Source organism: Anser cygnoides, chromosome 13 (assembly GCF_040182565.1).
Source record: "Anser cygnoides isolate HZ-2024a breed goose chromosome 13, Taihu_goose_T2T_genome, whole genome shotgun sequence".
Lineage (NCBI taxonomy): Eukaryota > Metazoa > Chordata > Aves > Anseriformes > Anatidae > Anser > Anser cygnoides.
Genome location: NC_089885.1, coordinates 6,278,808 through 6,296,867, shown reverse-complemented (window position 1 = coordinate 6,296,867; position 18,060 = coordinate 6,278,808). Strand labels below are relative to the sequence as shown.

Genomic DNA, 18,060 nt, shown 5'->3' with positions numbered 1-18,060 from the left:
ATGCTGGGCAGGGGTCCATCCCCCCATCCTCCCAGGGCTGCCCAGCCTTCCAGACCCTCTCCAGGCAGGGAATGGCCTCCAGGCCCACTGAGGCTGAGGGTGGGCAGGACTCCTCCTAAAGGCCCCAGGGTTCACATTGCTGTGCAGGCCGGAAAGATGTTCCTGGGTGTTTTGTGCCCACCAGCCCTGTTTCCACATGAACTGGGAGGTCTCCTGAAGGAGTTATTGGCCCTCAACCTTCACAAGAACTCCTTGAAAGGGAGGAAGTGGCTCTTGAATTTATTTTTTTTATATTTATTTTTATTTTTTTCACAAGTGGACACCTAAATCCAGCTCCATTTAGACTCCATCTGCCCTCCTGAGCCTATTTAAGAGGTTGGAAGCCCCTGATAGCCCTTAGACCCAAGATCTGTCATACTGTGGAAGATACCAGGAGAATATTTCCCTCCTCACAAGCCCTCCCCACCATCCCCCTTCATCCTCTGGCCTTGCCGACCACTTTCCTGACCTCTGGCCTAAAACAGTGCTGTCTGCAGCATCAGGCCTCACGTCTGCAGGCACCTGGATGTTTGCCTCGGCCAAGAAAGGCCCCGACCTGCCACGGCCTTGCCTCACTCGTGCTCAGCCCTCTCCTGCTGCGGGATGGCACTGCAGCCACCCAGACATCACATTGCCCTGCAGCACCTGCGGCCCGCGGTGGGCAGGTGAGGGTGGTGATTAAGTGCAACAACCCTGACAGCGATAAATAATGCACGCGGAGCTCTCCTGCACAAACATTCAGGGTTGTTATACTCAGCTAAGAAGCCCAGGGCCTTGACAGCAGAACAAAAGGGTCCCTCAGGGACCGTTGCTGATTCCATCTTGAGCAGTGGGGATTAGCAAAGCCATTTTAGCATGGTACTGATAGGTCCTTTAGCTCCGGAGTATCGCGGCACCGTGGAGACTTTAATGGATTCATGCACGTGGTGCTGCGAGGATGGGGTAGGGGCTGCCTCTGTTTTGAGCAGGAGAAGAGGAAGCACAGGGCAGACTGAACAACGCCAAGAGCAAAGCAGAGCCCAAGGGCCGCATCCTGGCGTGACTCAGTGCCAAAACAGCAGCTGGTACCACGCAACACAAAGACACTTCTTCAATGGGTGGCACTTGCCATGGAGCTGCAGCCAACACCACCTTGATGGTCTCCATCCCTCTGGTGGTTAACATCACCTTGGACATGTCTCCTGGTGGTCTTGGTGGCACCCAAATGGTGAGACAGGGCTCACAGTGCCACGGCATCTTCCCATGAAGTCCCTGGCTCTGCCTCACATTCCTCTGCTTCCAAACGCTGCTCTTCTGGGCCCTTTCTCCTCAAAGAGTGAAGGTAGGCTCAGAGCAAACTGCTCCACTGGTGGGGCATGAATGAGGGGCCAGGAGACTCCCTGGCCCCTGTCTGCCATGAGGATCAGAACAGGGAAAAGAATCAAAAAGGAAACAAAAAATCAAAATAATCAAAAATTACTTAAAAGGTTCAAGTTCAAAGGTTCTTCCCCATTTTTTTTTCTCAAGTCTCTCCAAGTTTCTTTGAGGAAGTCACAAAAATAAAACAAAATACTTCCAGTGTCCCTGAGGCTTTCCCTCTGCACCACCCTGGCACCAAGGACAGTCAGCACTGGCTCCAAGCCTGAGAGACCCAAATGGCACTGAACAAAAGGAGAAGGAGTGCATTCACTGTGTAAAGAAACACCACCTTGAACCCAAAAACCCACAGAGGGCTGGTCTTCAGCTGGGCAGCAGTTTTGTCTGCCCCACAGTCGTGTGGATCTAGTCCTTTGTGTTCACTGTGGGCACAAAGGTCTGGAAGTGGTCCTTTGCAGTGTCTGTGGCAACATGCATGATATGAGCACCTCACCAGCCAGCCCTCCATCCTTAGTGGTCTCTAACTTATGTGCTGCCTGGGGAAAATGCCCTTTCCTTGGGCTGGGTTTTACAGGTAGGAAAAGAGAGGAAGGTCCCTCTCATGGCTTGGAGCAGGCAGTGATAGTCGTTCAGTTTCTGAGAGCTCTTCCCAGCTCTCCCAACTCATGGTGGGCGAATTTCAGCATTATAATGGTACCTGAGTCCCAGCCCAGGCTGACTTTGAGGGCAGACCAGTGCCCAGGTGCTCCATAGGCCACTGCCTGCAAGAGTGAGTGGAAGCTGCTACAGCAGGTCCCCCTGGGCATCTCCAGACCTCTGACGGTTAATAGTGAGGGTCTAGACCTAAGGTAGTTAGTTCTCTTCTTATCCAGGGAGAACGAGCTCCAGGGACCTCCCTGGGGAAACCTCTTAGGATGTCCCAGGCAGGGACTGCTCTCTCCTTAGCCAATGCAGGAGGTACAGGTTGGGTTGCTCACACAGCTTTGGAGGAGGGGAGGTGAAGCCCACCCTGAAGGTGGGACCACCAGGCACTGTTCATCATGTGGTGCCCTCCGGCATGCAGCAGGCTGCTCCGAGATGCTGCTGCATCTGCAAAGCATGAGGCTGGGGCAGCAGACAGGGCTGGTGGCCGCATCTAAGTGTAGGTGGCAGAAGTGAAGGGGACAGAGAGCTGAATAGGAGCAGAAGGTGGAGCATGAGCTGAATGGAGAGCAAAGAAGAGGAGGAGGAGAGAAGACGAGACGGAGTGCTGCAGGGGGATTGGAACAGCAGAGCCCGAGGATGAGCTCTGAGCCCGCTTCGTCACTCCCAGTACCCCCAGGGGACAGGTATCCAGTCTGCGGAGCAGGCAAGTGCTGTTCCAAAGTAATGGTTAAATCAATGTGTTTACGGATGATGACACTAGAGTGACACACAGTGGAGAAGCCTCATGAAAAAATAAACAGGTAATAATCACACTGCGATGTGCACACTCCACTTCTCATTATTGCAGAAAAAAAAAAAAAAAAGCCCACCAGGGTTCATTGCTTCAGGAGATTAACCATTCCCTCCCTGGCTGAGACCCTCCCTGGGGGGAACTTGCCCTCAGGGGGCTTTCCAGCACAGAGTAAAGGGGTGCAGTGGTGCTCACGGGCGGGGAGATGTCACCCAGCACCAGCCGAGGGACGTGACTAATGGGGAATTGTAGGGGAGAGGTGCTTGCAGCAAGGAGAGGCAGGAGAAAGGCTCCATCTCCAGAAGGGGAAGGCAGCTCCAGTAAGAGCTTTCTCCACACAAGAGGAGCTTGCATGCCACTTTCTGCCCAAACCCGATGTTCTTATGGGCACTGCTGACCTCCACAACCCAGTGAAGACCATTTTTGTACCCACAGCTTCACACACACGGGGCCACGGGCAAGCTGTGGAGCTGCTCCCACACAGCTCGTTGCATTTAAAAACCACTTTTTAGATCTATTATTGAGTACACTCACTGGCAACCAGCTTGAGGAGAAACACTCAATGAACAAATGATGAATAACATGCTGAGTTGTCCTGAAACGTCACTTGGCTGAGTCAGCACTAGCAGTGACTCATCCACGAGACTCTGGAGACAGCTGGAGAAGGTTGGTGGGACACATAGGGTGCTGTGACACCTCCAGCACTGGTGATGGGTTCTCTCCACAAAGCCATGGTCAACCCAGACCATCTCCTCAACCAGGCTCACCAGGCCACTGCTGTCTCTGTGGCCATGGAGAGGACTTGAGGTTGTGGGTCAATCACCCATAGAAAACATCTTGACTTTGGGATCCTGCTGCCTTTTGCTGGCAGCAATGAGGACTCAGAGTGTCCAGGTCGTGGGTCACTTGTTGCTCTTTTGAAGCCTGGGTGGAAGGAAATTGTCCAGCCACAGCCCTCACTGCTTCTTCTGACACAGCCCCCACGTTACAGCAGCAAGCAAAGCAACCCAAAGCTGGGTTGGAAAGCAGGGGAGGACACACTACATTTTGCACTCCTTCCTTAACCATCAGATTGTCTTCTGTAATGAATGACACCTCAGCTAGGGAAGGTCGGCAAGCCAAGGATACATAATTGTTATAGTTAGCTCTGCTGGACAGCTTGGTTGGGCTGCAGAAGGTGCCAGAGATTTGCAGAGGAAGTGGCACCTCCTAGATTTAACACATGAGGTCGAACCATGCCTTGGGTATCTGAGTCCTTTGTGTGTTGGGAAGAACGGGTATCACAGTGCAGAGCTTGCCCATCCACTGCTCAGTCTTCCCAGCTGAGCTTCATTTCTGTGTGCACGTGTCCGTGAGGACGGTGGCTGGGGTGGGTTTGCACCTAGGGCAATCCCCAGCACACCAGGGCTGGAGCGTGACACCCAGCATGGCTCAGCTGCACCCTTCAGAAAAGGCCACATCTCCACACCCACAACAAACACCGGCTCCTCTGCAGCCTTCCCACCACCGCCCTGCCCTCCAAAAAGCTTAAAACTTGCATGCCATAGTTCAGCTCCCCACATTCATATGTTTCAGGAGGAGATCAAGGGAAAGCGAGAGCATCACAATTACCGTGGGGCCAGACACAAGCTAGTGTTTCTTACACAGCCCCCCACCCCTCTGCCCGCTGTGATTTTGGGATCTCCACTGTGCCAAGGAACGCTTAGATATTAAATGTTCGCAGCAAGACATGGAATAGCCACCCAGAAGACAAGCTACATGGTGAGAAATGTGAAAATCCTCCCTGTCCTCACAAAAGAATAGGAGAAACGTGGAAGCATGGTGTTAATTCAGTGTAAGGAGGCGCTCTTGTCTGGTACTTTGCTAGGATCTGTTCTGCAAGTTGCGAAGGTTCAGACAGCAGAAGAGTGAGGTCCTGTCCCTCCTTCCTTCACCTCCTGCCTTGGCAGGGCAGGATCTTGGAGGGGAGGCACCAAGCGGGCAGTGGGGAGAGGGACAGGAGGCAGAGGTGACAGCAGCGAGGTGACAGTGCCAGCATGGGCAGGGCTAAGAAGGTGAAGGGTGTTCTCTGAGGAACAGGACTGGAGGTTTATCCAGGCCATTCGCACTTCAACCTTTTGAGAAGAAGCATCGAGGACCCCCAGGAGGTGTGCGCCACCCCTCAGGTGCTGTCTCCACAGGGTCTCCAAGCACCAGACGTGTCCCCCGTCCACAGTGTGGCCGTGCCAGCAGTCCCATCTTCACCTCCACCCACAGACAGCCCTGCCATGGATGTGGGTGAGGGCAGAGTGGTGTTCCCTGATTCACCCACGTGTCCCCACTGCCTTTATCTCTGGGTGCCACCTGAGGCTGATGGATGCCATCTCTTGCCCTGCCTGCAGCTGGAAGCCCGTCTCTTCCCACCAGCCTCATTTCTAGAACCTGGTGTCTCTGGAGCAGCCTCAGAGTGTCAGTCCCGGCTGTCTCACAGGGAGAAGGAGCGTTCTGTAAGACGTTAGCAGCATCCCTATTCATTACAAACCTGTGAAAGGCCTTCAGCACAGAACAATCACTGCACGGGGGGAGCAGCTCCTTGCTGCGGGCAGCTGAGCCGGGGGTGACCTCATGCGGCTTGTCCTGACCCGTGGGGCATGCAGCCCCTTCCCACCAGTGCGCCCAGTGCCCTGGGTGCTGCTCCTAACACCCGTGGGGTGGTTCTCGGCTTGGAAAGATGGATGGGGACAGCAGCCCAGCCGCTTCTCCTGCACCCACCCGGGTGTGTTGGTGGCGTGGGAAGGAAGAGGAGAAAGGCAGAGGAGGTTTGGCTGCAGCTCCTTGTTAGTTTAAACAAGATATCAATATCAGACACAATATTGGCTTGCTGCATATGCTGGCAGCCCCACCATCTCCGAAGTCCAAATAACTTCGTGACGTGTGGGGGATGCACCCACAGGTCCATGCGCTCACACTTCCACTTGTTGGCACCAAGGTATTCGCAGAAGAGTGCCTTCTGCCTGCCCTGCTCCCGGTCCTGCTCACACCCCAACAAGCACACCAGCAGCTTGGCTTCATGTAGAGTCTCAATGCAGGCACGTTTTGCCCCAAACCATTGATGGTTTCCACAGACAGGCAGTAGAGCTGGCTGTAGTTCTTGACAGCTATAAAAATGCAGTTTGCATGAGGAATTTGGATCTTGCCTTAAATCTGGAATGGAAGAGGGTGCAGTCCAAGCAGGGGGCTGCAGTCCTGGATGGGTGCAGTCTGGGTTGCGTGATGCCCTTGAGGATGTTGCCAGCTTCTGATCTCACTGCATGTGGACTCCAGCCCCACACTTAGATATTGTGGGGGGAGCCCAGAAACCAATGGAGGTGTCTTTGAGTCGCTGAACATCTAAAGTCCAGCCACGCCCTGCCCTGAAGCATCTGTGTTAGCTCCTTTTGGGAAGGATTTGGCTAATGCAGAGGGGATTACATCTACAGCTCTCTTCTGCCACACTGCTTAATTTGGGATGCTGGACAAGCAAATCAATCAGCCTCAATCCAACCCCGAGGAATGGATAAATGCTTCTTGCCTTTATTATGAAGATTGGGAAACTGAGGCACAGAGGGATTTACGTGGTTTTAAGGAAGAAGAAGACCAGAAGCTAATCACAGAGCATGTCAGCCACAGCGAGAAGGACTGAACACAAACCTGCTGGGTGCCAGCCCTCAGCTCGTACCTCTCTCCTGCAGCAGACAGCCTCGTCTGAAACCCCATTTCCACCACAGCTGCTTGAACATGGGGTTCAGCCTTTGCGAGCTGGGCTGAGCCATGGGCATGTGGGCAGCGGGCCGCCGGACAAGGACATGTGGACAGGTAAAGATGGACAGACAGGGGAGCAAAGCTCCAGCTGGGGTGGGGAAAGAAGGCAAGGTTTTAAGCCAGTGGCTGGGCCCTCAGGACTGAGAGCTCATCCATATTTCAAGTACCAGTTAGACAAACAAAACAAGAACCAGAGAGGCAAGCAAGGAGCCCGTTTGTCATATCAAAAGGGGTTTCAGTGGTACCTTCCATGCCCTCCTGTCCCCTTGAAGTTTGTAGCTGGGGGGGAGATGGGACAGCTCCCTCTCCAGCCGAACGGCTCCCTGCCACAGCTGGAGACGGCCTGTGTGTAATTAACCTCCAAGCCAATCCCCCAGCGGTGGCTGCCAGGCAGATCAAAGAACTCACACATCTTTGTCTGAAACCGGCAGCCAAGGGGAGCTGGGAGGAAAGCAGAGTAGGGGTGGGAGAGAGAGCGAGAGAGCGTGCGTGTGTGCTCCTAATTGATAAAAAGGGAAGCGCGTCTTCCTCCGAGAGATCTCGAGCCCCATCAAAATGCAGGAGGAGAAGAAGAGGAAAGAAAAAAAGGTTTCCTTTTCCTTACAGGAGAACGCCAAAATCCAGCTGCTTTCAACAGAAGAGGTGGTCATTGCTGTGGGGGCCAGGTCAGCCCTGGACAGGGGTGGAAGGAGAGGGCATCGGTGGCTGTAGGATTGCTCCTGCTCAGCAGATGCATGAGCCAGGACGTTGGCTGCTACCTTTGCCCAAGGTGGGAGTGTGGAGGGGCCCACTGAGGTTTTCTGTGGGATCCTTAGGGGGGCAAGGACCTGCAGGAGCACTCCAAAGGGTGAGGTCAGCCAGCTGCTTCATCTTCCCTTGCAGCACCAGGAAAAAAAGGGGTGAAAACCAGCACAGGCTACACCGAAGCTCGCATGTCCTGATGTGGGGCTTGGCCAATGTGTTTACCACCCCTCTGTGTTTTCCAGTGCAAGGGCTGGGACTGCAGGCAGATGACTGGGCCACTGATTAGAGGGTGCACGGACTGACTGGGTTGAGAGAAACTTCCAGCCTTGGCACAAGGCACCGTCAGATGTGACAGATCTTAGGGTGAAAAAAATGACAAAAGAAAAGCAGCACTGTGATTGTCATATGGCTAAAACTAGCAGGTTCAGTCTTTTCTACACCATATGGGGTTCTTTGGGTCAGTCCAGACCTGAGTTCAACTGTTTGTGTTTGGCTGAAGCACATTTTTCATAAATAGCGTATTCCTTAATCCGTAATACTCAGTGAAATTGGTCTTCTACTGATAAAATCCCAAAGGCTATGTCCACACCATCACATAGCGATAAAAATGCAGAACTCTCCATATGGCACTTCCTCGAGAGCAGGGAAGGTCTACTGCCATGGGTGTCCTTGGGTGGTGCAGAGATTTGCCCCAGTAATTGATTACATTATTATTCACACTTCCTTATTTTGCTGTATGCAAAGTCTCACTTGGGAATAAAAGAATCCTGCTTTGGTTAATTTTTAAGTCAAATTTTTAAAATTGCACTAAATAAAAGGTTTGAAGTGAAAATTTCAGTTACTTAGAGTAATGCAAATTGGGGTGAACCTCAGCCTAACATCAACATGTTTCAGGCAAGTAAAAATCAGCTCATGAAGGAGAAGACACCAGGTCTATCATTTTGGTAGGCCACAGTTTCCACATTAGTAAATCTCATTGCAGAAGCCTCCTGTTTTGCTTTTAATTTGGGTAGACACAAATCAAAAGAGAAACTCGCTGGTGATCAGGTGATGCAGCATTTAGTTTGTCAACATGGGTGTAAGTGACCGAGAAGGGAGGAAGCAGGAGTTGTTTGTAGATATTGTGCTCTGGAAATATGCAAAAAAAAGCCTTCAAAGGGACACCATGACCTGATAAAAGAGCATATTAAAACCGGGCAACATGTCAGGTTATGTGCGCAATGTGTTAATCTGAAGCTTTCTGCTCCTGGACTGCTGCAGCCTATCCTGAAGAAGAGGCCACCAACACACTTTCTAACACTGTTCCCTTTAAAACAAAAGCTTCAGTCTGAAGATTATGCAGCCTTTGCCACTTGGATCTGAGGAGAAATAGAGACTGAAACCAGAAGACATCACTCACAGAAATATACAAACAAGTCCTCTGCACTTTCCTGTGCGTGTGCTCAGTCTGGGGGCAGTGTCCCTCCTTCCAGTGCTGGGCTGTTCAGATGGAGAAACCACCACGTCCATTCTACTTCTTGTGGCAGTGGACCAAAAATGCCACTGACAAAACACCTAGATGCATGAGAGATGCATGATTTGATGGCACTTGCTGGCTGGCTTGGTGCTGGCACCCAGGAGCACAAGCCAGCTTGTTGGTGTTTGACAAAATCCAAGATTTGACAAGATGAGATTTCATCTTAGGCTAGAAGAAAAGGCATTTACCAGCTCAATTCTCTCCAAAGCATGATGGCAGGGCCTGGGAGTGCAGTTTGATGCTTCAAATGTGGCGATCATGTCCCAGCCCAGAGAAACCTGGAAGCTTCTATTTCTAGGTAAAAAGAACAGTTTTATTGCTTGTAGTTTTAAAGCCAATGTAATTGAGGTGGGATGGGGAGACTAATAAAAACAAAAGTTGGTTTTTATTCTTCCCCAAGTCAAACCACCCTAAAGGTCCCCATCAGGACTGACTCAAGACAGGAGCAGCCAGATTACAGGACAGAAAAAGAAATCCAACTGGATAATTTAAATTCCTTTCAAAACAAAGGGTCAGGAAAGCCACCCAGTTTTTGCAGCTGAATTCGTGAGGCTCCCAAGTGTGGCAACACCCAGAAATACCAAGTCTCAGGCAGAAAGCACAGGTCCCTCTGTGCCAGTCCAGGAGAAGAGCTGCCTTCAGAGCTCAAGGGATGCACGGCTTCATGTCCCAGAGCAAAAGCCATCCTCACCATGCCCTGCACCCAGAAAACACCTTGCTCAGCCCACAGACCAAGGTGGAACTCATGGGTGGGACAACACATTTTGGGTCCAGAGCTTTGTGGGAATGGCATGGTTCAGCTGTGTTTCAAGCACAATGCATACAATGCATAACTCACTGAGGGAGATGAGATGGATAACAGATATAATCAGTGTCTGCTTTAGCTATAAGTTTTCCACAAACTGTGCTTTTGCCTTCAAAAAAAATATCTTTTTGACTTACTCAGGTTTGGGTTAAGCTAATATTTTTGTTCCTTCCAGTTCAGAGCAGATAATGAGGCTGGGTCCTTGCTGCTTTTTTTTATCTCCTATGCTCATCCTGATGGTATCTCAGCCTTATTCACTTATATTGCAACAATATATACCGTAAAGGTTTCCTAACCCTGAGATTTCCCCCAGGCAGATTTTGTAGAGTATCCACTTAAAAAGATATTAATGAAATAACTTTTAATTAAAGCTGATTATTGACTAACCCATATGCTCACTTGCTGACCGGTATAAAATGATTGGATTCCCATCTTGCCATCTGACTCTGAGCAAGGATTTCAGATATCAGCTGGCTGCCTGCAAATCACAGCCTGCTGCTACGTGGTGAGGCTTGGGGCAAGCCAGGAGCTCGAGACTGCAAGTCTTTACTGGGCACTTACTGGGTAGAGGGACAGGAGCCAGTTAAAAGCAGTTTTTTGCAGATTTTGGAATTTAGGGCCACAGTTTTGCTGCTTTATGGACATTTTACAGTAACTTCATAAAGCAACTTCATAGTGAACTTCAGTACAGCTGATTTTTCATCTTAAGACATGGAGGACAGGACTACCAGGAAGCAAGCAGTCTGCAGATTACTGTAGCAGATAAGGTCATCACATTTTGTTGTTGTTTTGTTTGGTTTTCTTTTGCAATATTGTTGTTGGTTTGTGTTTTAAGGAAATAATTTTTATTCCCTAAACTAGCAAATTCCAGGGTTTCCTTCCTACCTGCAACACGGAGTTGTTTCAGCTATTCGTTTTGGCTCCTTCTTCTCAGGAAGATGATTCATGCTATCCAAATGTCTCACTGCAGCATTTCCAGAGTAAAAGAAGGCTCATATTTCTCAGGCTAGATTCACAAGACGCCCCTTCCCAACCGCTCTGAGTGTCACCTCCCTCACCTAGCCTGGGGGCTCAGCACCCATCCACGTAACCATGACTCAGATCCCATCCCTGTTGGCTTCCAGCATGCCGACAGGCAGAAGAGGACCCTTGCCCCCACCATTTTGTAGCAGCACCCTAAGCCCTGTCATGAATCCAGCCCTCTGTTTCCACCGCTCGTGCCTGAAAAGAGATGAAAGATGCTCCAAGGAAACATGTTACTCGGCAAGCAGAGGGACTAATGAAGCCCAATTCCCCACAGGTTTGCCTCTTGTAGTTGGATTCTCTGATGTCTGGGGCGGCGTGAACTCAGACTAGATGCTGTCCCACACCCAGGGCTTTCCAAGTAGCTTTCTTCTCCCAGGTGGATTCTCCAGTGTCTCATTAAGGTTGAATGTGTGCTGTAGGCTTGCCTTATCTCAGGCTGTTAGTAGGGTTTTGGTGCACATCCGATTGCTTTACTTCAGCATGTCTTTCAGACCACATTTACCAACCACAGTTAAATGTGGTTGGAGCTGGCCAACGAGTTCAAATGTCACTGTGGAGAAACACAGGTGGCAGACGTGTTCACTTTCCCCTTCGGAAAAAAGTAAAATAAGTGGTCTATTTACAACTGACACAAACTTGCAAATGATTCCCTTTTCAGGCTGGCCCCAAAACAATTAGATACAAATTTTCCATTCTGCTCATGAAACTAAAGCTTCGTTATTGTGAACAAGCTCAAAGCATGGTCCTCTCCCTACCTCCAGCCCCACCAGGGACTGCAGCTCAAGCAGGGCATAAGGATGCTGGTACCCAGAGCTGCATCTCAGCTCCAGTAAGTGAAACAGCATTGCAGAATGGCTGAGGCTTGAAGGGACCTCTGGAAGTCATCTGCTCCCATTGCCCAGCTCAGGCAGGGCCACCTAGAGCAGCTTGCCCAGGACCACGTCCAACACCAGTGGCAAAACACAAAGGTGGACTTAGTAGGGCAGAAGGGATGAAGATAATAAAGCAAGGGCACATACGTGTGAGGGTGTTTGCAAAAGCCAGCTTGCACATGGTAGATCCAAGCTGATTTTCACCCATATCCCTTATGCTATGGATGCTGCAAAGTCAGTGTGGGTCTAACCAGTTTCCCAGTGCTCAGAGATGTTTCCTGCTGCAGAGTGGTGAGAAAGCACAGCTGAACAGCAAAGCTGACTGATTCATCTGGTGGGAAAATAAGAGTGCACACCGCTTTTAGCAGCAATCTCAGTAGTACAGGAGGGCTGTCTCTATTGCTGGTGCAGAGCAACGTGACTGACGTGCATGGTGTGTGCAGATCAGGAGAGAGTTCACTGTCACAGACAGTGATGGTGGGGTGTAACCCTTCCACTGGGGAGGAAGGAATCAGTATCAAAATCAATAGCTCTTCTCCGGGAGGAGAATTATCTAAGCAGGGAGAAGTGGTTCCCTTGCAGCTGGTTGATTTTGGTAATCCATTATTAATGCTTGAGTTACAGGCCCCACAGAAGATGCCTGGCACTCTCAAAGGTCATGTTGGTATAAGAGCACATTAATTGTTTCCAAACGTTTCACCCTGCAGCACCTTTGCAGTGGCCAGGGGAGTTAATACTGCAGTTCTTGTTAGCCTTTCCCCGTGGTTTCTATCAAGACCTCCAAGAAGTCTTCTTCAATGTACCGTGACAAAAATCTTATAACAGGGCAAAGAACTACCCATACAGCATCCCTTCGGGGCTGCATTTCTATCATAACTGTCAGAGATGAAATTGCTGGGCAGAGTTTTGTCTTTTTAGATGCAGACTCAACTGTCCTGAGATGTACTATTCACAGGGCTTTGAAGGAAATGGGTGAAGCTATCTTACATCATTTACTGCTATAATATTTCCACTACTTTGAAGGTAAATCTCCCAAGAACATTCCAAGCTTTCTGAGAACATCTGCATCACAGGATGGAATACCTCAGAACCAAAATCCCAAGCCCAGATCCAGCTTCAGACTTGAGTCCACAGCTCAAACCTATCTTTACAACTGGCCAGCTCCAAAGAGCCTGAACTCCAAGAAAGGTTATCTGAAATTCAGTTGAGAAAGAAGATAGGATCTCAAAGGAGCCCTAGACTAATAAATAAATAAATGAAATCGGTCAATAATCTAAGGAACTCTTTATAGTTGAGCCTGAAGCCACAACATGGTACTAGAGAAGTTCCTTCGCTATGTTTCGGGGTAGTGAAGTTCACTCTAAGCTGTAAGACTCAGGACAGGACAGAAGACATTTGTTATTGAACTCACCATCACAAGAGAGCGTTCTCCTCCAGTCCGGCATCTCATTAGCAAGTGGAGGAGAAGACTTGCATTAGTACTCAAGGTACACGTAGGGCAAATGCTTCATCCTGGAAGGACACCAAAGAATAGGTGAGCCACCAGATAAATGAAGACTACTCTCCAACGTATTTGCATAATTTTATTAGGACAGTACGTTCTTCCTCTAAAAAAATCTCTGGACAAATCTCATCTCCACCAGTGTTTCATGCTTTATGTCGAACCCTTTTCCTTCACAAGAGCACTTGCTCCAGGAAATGCTGAGTGGGCTCTGCCTATGGAATCCATATAGGATGGGGAGACAATCTGCAGACAGACACCAGCAGACTTTTTTTTTTTTCTTTTTCCTGTGGAAGAATAGAGAAGAAAGCTGAGAGTAACTGCTAGTAACTGTACGAGCAAGTGGGCCCATCTCCATTTTACCAGAAGAGCTGGTCACTATGCTCAGAAATATGCTGTTATCAATAGCTGAATACACTCAAGCCAGCATATAAATGACTCACATTAGTGTCTCTGTTGCCCCCGTACCATGTCATGAGGTCACCAATTGCACATGTTAATGACCCCTAGGGTGAGAAAGTGGTTTCTGGTACCTAGCCCACACTCCTCTTTATTCAGTCCCTGTGCATGCCCCAGGTTTTCGCCCTTGTCACTTATTTTATTCTGAATCCAAACACGGCCACACAATGCACTTGACCTTTGCCCTGGAGGGAACACACTTGGGAAGAGGAAGAATTCACTCTTTATTCCTTTCTAATTCTAGTTGTTACTATACCATCGCGGACAAATCCCCACTTACACAATAGAAATCAAGTCGTCTGTTCTCGCTAGTTCTGAGATTTTCGACAGGGGTTCCTCCTCCCGCCACAGACGGTCCAGCTTTTACCCATGTCCAGTTTTCACATTCTACATCTGTCCCAATTAACCCTTGTCGTGACTTGGCAGGGGAAGGGATGGGTGGGCTGCAGCCATGGCATGAAGGACATCCAGCTTTGGGAATGCACACCCATCTGCAGAAGGCATTCCTCCAGCCAAACTGTGCAGAGACTCATGGGGAAGGGGCACGGCTCTCCCAGTGCAGACAGACTCTGCCAGCAAATGGCCCTCATATCCTACATCCTCAATAGTCCTGCCTCCTCCTGCTTTAAATTATCTCCTTAATTGAGGATGCATGTTGCCTGAGGTTTCCTTTCTGACTGGCAGTTGATTCTGTCCCTCTAAGACACAAACTGCCTTTAGAAGGTGCTTCCAGTTTTTGGAGCCTCTAGCTGGATCCCCAGGGCACCTTCTGTGCTCTCCTTTGGGTCACATCCTGACATGCAGACTGGAAAAAGACAGTCATTTCACTGGAACTGGCAGAGCTCCTCCAGGATAAGGCAGCTCTGCCTTGAGCTGCAGAGTGAAGGCAATGGACTAGATGATGATGCTTGATTAGCTTAAACACCTGAAAACTGGTCCAGAAACTGAAGCCAAGCAGAAGACTTCAAGCTGGTGTTTCAATGTTCCTAGCATTTCAAATATAGACCAAGATGTGGGAGAAAGAAAGATTTACAGTGATTTTCCTCACTCGTTTATTTTTTACCCGCTTTACAAAGCACACTGAAACCTCCTAGTTTCCTTACTAGTGGGACGTGTCCTCCCTGGTTCCATGGACAGAGCTGGATTAGACCAGCTTTGCCACAACTTGCCTTGCTCCCTAGGTGGCCATAATTTGTATACCGTGTACTTACTGGTTCCATGCTAGACTCATGCTCACTCACCAAGTACATCTTCAAAGCCCATATGGTGGGACACAAACCTGCTCACAGAAATCTCATCTGCACAGACTCAGGTTTGTCTCCTCTTTCCAAGTGCCTGATGCACCCTCAGATGCTCATTGACTCTAGCTCATTTTCATATTAATGAGTCTAGTGGGTAGCTGGACCTCACATATTCTTGTAATTTATTTGTGATGATTTACAGCCTTGAGGTTGCACAAATGGGCTAAGACTTATCCATACCAAGGGCATCACAAATCCTTAGCACAGAGATGACTCCTAGATCAAAGAGCATCCACCTAAATGCACAAGAAAAGGCAGCAGATGGAAGGAGACTGATTTTAAAAAAGCTCAACCCCATGGAGATATCTCGGTCAGCACACTAACAGTGCAACCACTGTCACATCTCCTGAGAAGGTGTCTGAGCAAAGAGTTTGGAGAGGGTTTGCAAAACAACCAGGAGGAAGCTGCATGGATGTTCATAGGGAGAGCTTCCCATCCACAAGGACTCTGCAGAGGGGGTGGGTGGGCATGTACCAAATATCAGTCCACACCTGGGGCCATTCCTCCTGCACCAAACCAGCCGATGAAGGGCCTTGTGCACTCCCTGATTTCTTAGCTGTCCATCACCTACATGGGTCACCCCAAGGGAGACTCAGCTGGAGCCAAAACACTTAACCCCCTGAAAGACCAGTTCCTGTTTTCCCAGAGAACCAGAGAGCAGCCTCCTTCTGCTGCAAGCATTTATTCATCCCTTTTTTTTTTCTTCCTGTTGTGTTAACAGAGCATCTAATGTGACTAAATAGGACAACCTGCTCTCCCATCCACATGAAAAATAAATGATGTGCTTTCTCCAGACTACCTTCCCCCCCATCCTGGCACTTTTCCCACCAGGCAACCCTTGGACCTGATCTCCCCTGGGCAGAGCCCATGGAGGGGCTGGAGAACCTCCCCCAAGCTGAGCACAGTGGTGGGAGTCATTGGCTTGAGCCAGCGAAGAGTGGCGGAGGCAGGAGTTTGGGGGAGTCAGAGGAGGGTGGGAAGCAGGACGAAGGCGGTGTGTGTACGTGGGGGTGGAATCTCTGTGCAGAAAGCAGCCAAGTGGCAGCTTACCCTGTTAAATATTAATCATCTCTGCTTCTGCAATTTCGGCAATGCGTCTAGGCCCACCACTGCTGAATATTTCATTAACACCACTCACTTCCAACTGCACTTCTCCCACTTTTCTTTCTCCCGTGGACCCTTCTCCCATCCCTGTCCCCCACCTCATTGCCCTGCCTTTGCAGTGCCAGCTATGGCCATGATGCCCATCCTCTCACCAGGCACCCTTAGCTCCCCCGTGGTGAGCACCAGCCCAGCCCTGGTCCGTCCACAGCCCACTGAGCGTGGCGTCTGTGCGGGGAGAGAGCGGCGAGGCTGTTAAGGGGAAAGAAGATCATCAACTCCACTGGGAAAAAAATATAAGTGCGCATCAACAAGTCCCGTGCTAAATAATTCATGAGGTAGGTCAGGGCAGAAATGCTGACTCTGGGCTGGGAGCTTTTTAAACTACGTAGTCTATGTTTCTTCATCACTGGCTTACTCTGAGTACTTTGGGAATCCAACAATCCAAGCAATCCAATGTGCTACAGTGAGCTTCATTGGGCCTGAGCAATTTTCACCTCGAGCTCCTAATTGCAGCATCTCCTTGCCTGTTTCTGGCCACCAAAAGAAGAGCCCACATGGTGTGCAGCACCATGGGGTGGCTGCAACCAGCTGGGGAGATGGCAGGAACCAGGAGGAGATACAAGGGTCCACCAGGGAAACCAAAGGTGACTGAAAGATGACCTTGTGCTGGTGCTCAAATCCAGACTTGGTGGCTCAGTGTGCAGATCTAAGGGGAGAAAGGTAGGTGAAATTGCTGATCAGAGGTTCGTTTTAATAGGTGAGTGGGAAACCTGTGTAAGAGTTGAGTCAGGAAGCTTTTATCTCTCTCCAGCCACCATCCCAGGAGGAGTAACATCTGCAGTTTAGCTTAAAACTGAAGACGTGGTGGTGTGGCATCAAGGCTTGACACTGCTGCTCGAAGAAAGGGACCGGTCTGTGTGAGGTCCCAGTTCCTTGGCTGAACCCACCCCACCTCCAACTACCGCAGGTCTGACCCTCCATCTGCCCTCACCTTTACTCACACCAGCTGCAGTTCTGTCTCTTCCGGCCCAAACCCTTCTTTTCCATACATTTTTGTTCTGTTCTGCTCCTTCCTCCATTTCCAAGCCTTACTCTCCTTTCTGTCTAGTGTTGTATTGCTTTTAAAACTGAAACCAAATCAATGTTTAGAAAGTTCAGGCTGACCTTTTGAACCATTACTTTTACCCACTAAATTCAGCTTTAAATATCCATAATTAAATATATATATATATATAATATTATAATATTTATATATTTAAATATATAAATAACCCAGTATGGTTATGATGAGGTGGAGGAAACAAAACAAGCTGACCTGGGTCCAGACTCCCTCTCCCAGTGGTGCACGTTGGCTTCTACTTGGCAGGCGGAGACTTCTTATGCTGGTGCTGCAGTAGCTACAGATTCACATCCTCTTCCTCCAAGCCATAGCAAACCAGTCAGAAACAAGGAGTATGACACCTTTGGACAAGACAAGGAGGCTTTGGAACTCAAAAGAGTTTTTTCAAGCCTGAAAAAGAAACAGAAATTATCAGGCAAATTTCAGGCCAAATCAATTGTGCCTTATTGAACTTCGTTGTGTTAATTAACCGAACAGCTTAATAGGAAAGAGCAAAGTGGAGAGGGTGTTGGCCACGGAGAATATGGTCGTGGTGGGATACCTCACTGAAACCAGTGGGTGAGAAGATTTTAAGTCTGAGCTCTCCCCTTCCTTTCCCCAAAGCTAAATTAGCTACCATGGTATGTGAATTAATGTCATCGCTGATTCTGTATGAGAGTTAACTACGTACTTGGAGAAAAACACTCAGGCATCAGCCAGGCATTAGTTGTTCCTCTTTCAGTTAGAGCAAGTGCAAATCTCAGGCAGGTTTTAATGCTGTTATCTGACAAGAACAAAAAATAAGATTTTGATCAATAGCTGGGGGAATGCCTTAAGCCAATGATATGTTTGTTGCAAGAGAGGTTTTTCTATGCAGATCTCATCAGGGGATCAAGTTATTCCTTTTGCGTAATATATTAAATAAAATGTGCACTAGAGGAGTCACTTGAAAATATTGAATGAGATAACTTCATCTGATTAACATAGTGTGCTTTCTTTCCCCCTTTTTATTAAAAATTCACA

At 49.1% G+C, this 18,060-nt stretch overlaps 1 long non-coding RNA gene across 1 annotated transcript; it reads right to left on the bottom strand.

Annotated features, from left to right (window-relative positions):
* Positions 1–16,928: 16,928 nt before the first annotated feature.
* LOC125183581 (uncharacterized) lies at positions 16,929–17,508 on the bottom strand. The gene is made up of 2 exons (XR_007165835.2): positions 17,254–17,508; positions 16,929–17,065 (listed from the first exon to the last, which is right to left on the bottom strand). It is a non-coding gene; the product is annotated as an uncharacterized lncRNA (long non-coding RNA).
* Between the last annotated feature and the right edge of the window lie 552 nt (positions 17,509–18,060).